The sequence below is a fragment of the Anolis sagrei genome, chromosome Y (assembly GCF_037176765.1).
Source record: "Anolis sagrei isolate rAnoSag1 chromosome Y, rAnoSag1.mat, whole genome shotgun sequence".
NCBI classification, from domain to species: Eukaryota; Metazoa; Chordata; class Lepidosauria; order Squamata; family Dactyloidae; genus Anolis; species Anolis sagrei.
In genome coordinates this window covers 45128623-45134622 of record NC_090035.1, presented here as the reverse complement: position 1 = coordinate 45134622, position 6000 = coordinate 45128623, and the positions used below count along the sequence as shown (strand labels likewise).

General features: G+C 47.4%; 1 pseudogene; it reads right to left on the bottom strand.

Annotated features, from left to right (window-relative positions):
- Nucleotides 1–374: 374 nt before the first annotated feature.
- On the bottom strand, nucleotides 375–1517 carry LOC137095612 (large ribosomal subunit protein uL4-like; annotated as a pseudogene).
- Between the last annotated feature and the right edge of the window lie 4483 nt (nucleotides 1518–6000).

The following is a 6000-nucleotide window of genomic DNA, read 5'->3' as shown; positions in this document are numbered from 1 at the left end:
CCAAATACAAATCGATTTTAGAAACAAATTTTTCCGTTGTTACCCAGGCCTACTGGATACTGCTTTGATAGTCGGATTTGAAATCAAATCTGATGTTTTTATTTTTTATTTTTATTTGGTGTGCGATGGAAGAGGGGTGGTTTTATACGGCGAGTATATACCAAACTCTATATTTTAAGTGGAAAAGTTGGGGGTCGTCTTATATGCCCAGTCGTTTTATATGCCGGAATATACGGTATATCTCTTCCAAAACATCTTCAATGAAGACAATTACAAAATTTATACTTATATTGTTCTCTCTTTTTTTTAGTTTTTTATTCACTGTCATACACAGTACTTCCCTTTTCAGCACTGAAGGTGGCCAAGCACTTTTTTTATTGTAAGTTTGAGGCCGCACTTTCTTTTTTTGTAGCAGCAGCAGCGGCAGCAGCAGCCTGAGCCTTTTCCTTCCCCTTCGCTGCTTTCTCTTCTTTTAGGTTGTGAATTTTAGCGTGCCGCAAAATGGTGTTGCACCGCATGGTCTTGGCATATGGGTTCAGCTTAATAATTCTTCTCAGATTCTTCAATGGGTTTTTCTTTAAAACTCTACAGTGAATCTTTTTCTTAGGTGCACGCAGGGCCTTCTGGATCTCCTGACTCTTCAGGATCCTTCCAAGATCAGTGTTGGTTATCTTGTGCATCGGCACAATGTAGTTGCTCTTCAGGCTACCTGGTTTGCGCCAAGTGCCATACAAATCATCCAATTTGCGGAAAGCGCATTCAAACCAAATGCAGAATTGTCCAACATGGCCACCAGGAGCCAGTCTCAAAACGTTCAGCTTTTTGACATTGAGAACAGTAATTCCTGGGATGTTCCAGAAAGCTTTTATGATCCCGTTATCCTCATTGAAGATAATGCAGAGTCCTTTGCGCTGGATGCGTCGGTGGTTCCGCATCTTTCCTTTGCCCGCACGCATGCGCAGAGAGCCATAGACCTTTTTGATATCATCCCAGGCTTTCAGCTTCTTGAGGAGCAGGACAGCTTCCTTTGTCTTTTTGTAACCCTCAAGTTTGTCTTCAATGACCCGAGGAAGTTCTGTGATCTCCTCAATGCAATGGCCTTAAAACATCAGCAGCGCCGGAAGAGTTTAAGCTGCCAAAGCAGAGCAGATGGCATAGTGCTTCAGGATGATGTTCACCCGACGATGCCAGCGTTGCCAAGTCTTAGGGCAAACATGCGTCCTCCAAGAGACATATTACCAGAGGCACCCTGACCAGACCGATGGGTTCCAACTCCACGAATCCTTGGGATATGAGGCACAGCTCTGCCGGTGCCCCAATGATTTAGCGTTGGTCTGATGCCCTGCAAGTTCACTCACAGCATAGGGCTGCCTCCTGTTCTTTCGCAAATTGGTGTGAGCAAAGTTCACAATATCTGGGCGAATGGGGGCCTTGAACACAGCTGGCATGGTGACATTTTTACTGGACATTTCCCCCTTTTCAGAGTACACCGATATCAAAGGACGAGTACAAGCCATGATGGTGCCGCTCCCAAGTCGCAGAGGAGCTCCCCACACCACCGCCTCTGTCACGGCCCCAGCAGGAGAAGCTATTGATCATTATCATCATCATCATCATCATCATCATCATCATCATCCTTTAATTACTTATTAATCACTCTCCATCCGAGAAGACTCCAGGTGATTTACAGCTAAATTACAAAAGATAAAATACATACATACAAAAATTAAAAATCAACAGAGATTGAATGCTCTAGTAAAAAGCCAGATCTTAAGTGCGAGAGTAAAAGGCCCTAAGTCACACATGGCTCTCATATGGGGCGGCAAGGAATTCCACAAGGCAGGGACAGAAATAGAAAAAGCCCTGCGTCTGGTCCACTTCTCTAGGACCCGGTATATGGAATAAGTCACGTTGGGCTGGTCGTTGCGACCTCCGATGCTGGGAGAAGGAGAGACAGTCCCAAAGGTACGATGGACCCTAGCCGTAAAGAGTTTTAAAGGTCAGAACTAGCATCTTATACAGGCCACGGTACTCAGTTGGAAGCCAATGTAAATGTTGCAGCACTGGTGTTATATGGCATTTCATGGGCGTTCTTGTGAGTAACCTGGCTGCCGCATTCTGAACAATATGAAGCTTTCGGGTCGTAGACATCGGAAGGCCCACATACAGGGCGTTGCAATAGTCCAGCCTAGATGTGACCGTGGCATGGATGACAGTTTCCAGAGCCTCGTCAGATAGGTAGGGTGCCAGTTGCCTCACTTGTCGTAGATGGAAAAAGGCCTGTTTGCTGGCAGCAGCGACCTGAGCTTCCATTGTCAGCTGTGAATCCAGGATGACACCTAAGCTGTGGTCGATGGAGATAGGGCGGCACCATCGAAGGTGGGTAATGGAGGAGTCAGACCTGCCGGGCGGCCATGCCAGAGAATCTCAGTCTTCGCCAGGTTCACCTTCAGTCTGCTAGCATGAAACCAGTTTGACAGAGCTTTCAGACATAGGGTGAAATTGTCTGGAATTGACGTTGCTCCAGGCTCCAGGCGCAAAAGGAGTTGGGTATCATCTGCATATTGGTAGCAGTCCAGGCCGAAACTCCGAGCCAAACTAGCAAGGGGTCTAACGTAGATGTTGAAGAGAAGAGGAGAGAGAATTGCACCTTGGGGGACCCCACATAGGAGGGGGTATCTATCAGAGACTTGATCCATGTACTCCACGCATTGACTCCGGTTCTGGAGAAATGAGTTGAACCAATTGAGGGCCTGACCAGTAGAAAAAACGTTCCCTGTAACTGTTATATCTTCAATAAAAATAATTCTTTTCGGAAAAGAGAACCACATGTAGCAGCGGTTCCCAGAGAGAAACGCATGGCTCCAACTGAATATTAGGAGTTCTTTTTTGGGGGAAGGGGGGTTGAGTCATTGGTGTGGTTGTTGTTGTTGTGATGGAGATATAGGATCAGAGGGGGAGAGGTAGTTAAAGTGGGGAGGGAGGGCTGAGTCATTGGTGTGGTTGCTGTGATGGGGATTTGGATTGTACCACAGGATATAGGGTCAGAGGGGGTGAGGTAGTTAAAGTGGATTGATTCAAGATGAGAACCCAATTGAGAACCAAATTAATGTAGCAGCTGTTCTCAGATAAATGCAAGGCCCTCCCTTTTTAAAGGTATTTTTAAAAATATTTTTAGGTATTATTTTTTTAGGGTTTTTTTAGGTATATTTAGGGGGGGGGGGTTAGGTATTTTTAAGGTATTTTTTTAAAGGTAATTTAGGTACTTTGATTGACCATTCCTTGGTATCAAGGCAAAGACCGCTAGTGGGGATCACAAAAGTATTGTGAGGTCCCACATCCCAGAGGAAGGATCATAATCCTGCCTCGTTTCTCAAGGAACCGACTTGGTCTTGAGGAACAATACAGCAGAAGAAATCTCGTGCCGCACAGGGCTAATAACAAGGCAGTGGAGATCTTTCTAAGTAAAACATTTCTGGTTCTCAAAAACACAAAGCAAAAATGATCTACTGGATGGTGCTGTCAAAATCAATCTCTGGGTAGCCCAAAACTGGCAGGTTGGCCTTCAGAAAGACCAGCTTTTCCACTGCAAGGGGGTCGAGCAAGCTCCATTGAAGGGTCACGACATCTCCTGCCAGGCTGAAGACCCTCTCGCTCTGCACGCTAGTTGGCGGACAGCTGAGTAACTTGCATGCGACGTTTGAAAGGTCCGACCATGCCTTGCTTCGGGAGGACCAGTAAGACAAGGGATCGCTGGAGAAACACTCCTGAGGCTCCTCGAAGTAACGGTTTACGGAATACTCGGCCAAGTCTAACTTAGCCGCCTGGCCCAACAAAGATGTTCCTTCCGCTGAAAGCAAAGCGATGCTCTCCTCTAAGAAAGCATTCTCGCTCCTCCTTTTCTGCCATGGTGCCTTTCCATCATCCCTTGTTGGTGACAAGGTGAGGCTGTTGGAAGCATTGTTGGCGTAACCACAGGGGTTCTGGGAAAGAATGGCAATGGCGAGTCCCACCTTCTCCAAGATGAACTGAACCACCTAAACTGGGCTCTCCAGGCCAATGGATACTCCACCTCAGACATCAGAAGAGCTGCAAAACCGAGAATAAACCACGAGAGTAAAGATGAAGATCCTCCCAGAGGAAAAGTGTTCTTGCCATACATCAAAGGAACCACTAACCGCATAGGGAAACTGATGAGGAAACACAACATACAAACCACTTACAGACCCACCAAGAAAATCCAACAAATGCTACGTTCAGCAAAGGACAAGAGGGATCCACTCACCTCTGCAAGAGTCTACCGTGTATCATGCAGCTGTGGACAAGTCTACATAGGGACCACCAAACGCAGCTCCCAGACACGCATCAAGGAACATGAAAGGCACTGCAAACTACTCCAACCAGAAAAATCAGCCATAGCAGAGCACCTGATGAACCAACCTGGACACAGCATATTATTTGAGAACACAGAAGTGCTGGACCACTCTCACAACCACCATGTCAGACTACACAGAAAAGCCATTGAAATCCACAAGCACGTGGACAATTTCAACAGAAAGGAAGAAACCATGAAAATGAACAAAATCTGGCTACCAGTATTAAAAAACTCAAAAATTACAGCAACAAAACAACAGAGGGGAAACAAACAGGCACATGAAATCACTCTCAACAAAAGATTCCCCCCAGGCGCTTCCAAGCCATTGAATGCAAATCAAGGTGATCAGCTGAAACATTCACAGCTAGCCCCAGCAAACAAAAGTCCTTTGTCTCACCCTGGTCATTCCACAGATATATAAATCCATTTTTCCTAGTTCCAACAGACCTTATTACCTCTAAGGATGCTTGCCATAGATGCAGGCGAAACGTCAGGAGAAAAATTGCCTCCAGAACATGGCCATATAGCCCGGAAAAACCTACAATAACCAATGGCGAGTTGCTCGGAGTGTTCCCCCACCCTCAGAGAGTATGCTCCTCTCATGAGCGTGACAAGCTCTGCCTTCCACCTCAGTAAATCTTTGGGGCAGACGGTGTCCTTGATGCGAGGGTTGCAGAGTCCTGCCAAGACATGAGTCTTACTCTCCATCAGCGGGATGAGATGTTTGCGGACGGTGAAAGTCAACTTCCTGACCACCTCCTGGGCCTGTGAATCAGGGGCCCAGCCATAGAGAGCAATGAACTGTGGCCCCCCAGCGTCTCCAAATGCCTCTTCAACCATAAGATGACAGGGAGCACCTGGCTGAGTAGAGCTCTCTGGCCAGAAAGGGTGTCGGTGACGTTTTTAAATGGATGGAGGATGTTGGCCAGCTGAGCGATGGTCATCCACTCCCGGTTGTTAGGGACCAGCTTGTTGACGGGCGCAGTGATTGTCAGTGAGATAGCGTGGATGGCCCTCTGTTGCTCCATCATGCGCTGCAGCATTTTGTAGGTGGAGTTCCAGCAGGTGGAAACATCCTGCAGTACATGTGTTGTGGGAGGCACTCCAGGGCCTGCCTGTTACGCAGCATTTGCGCGGACTTTGTGCTACTATGGAAGAAGCCTGCGATTCTGTGGCAGCGCTCAATGAGGTGCGTGACGTTGATGGTGCTGTTTTCTTCGGGGCCCTTGAAGCCACCTTTTACACAATTATGCAGTAAGTGCGCCATGCAGGTGATGTTTGTGAAGCTGGCACTTTCCACCGCCCTTATCATGTTCTTTCCTGCATCTGTGACCATGAACCCCGTGTTACCAGTTGAATGAGTATGCCGCATCCAATCTCTCATCATGTCTTGCAAGTATTCAGAGATGGTGTCGGCCTTGTGATCCGTATCTATCACCTCCAGGGACAGCAGGGCCCACCGATGACCTGAGGCAAGGCAACCCTCCATCTCCCACCAGTGAGCAGTGAGGGACAGATAGGAATGCCTTCCTCCTGTACTGGACCAAATGTTCGAGGTGAAATGGACGTTGCTGGATCGTGTGGCGTGCAGCAAGGTTCTCAGGAGTTCCTTGCATCCCTCATAC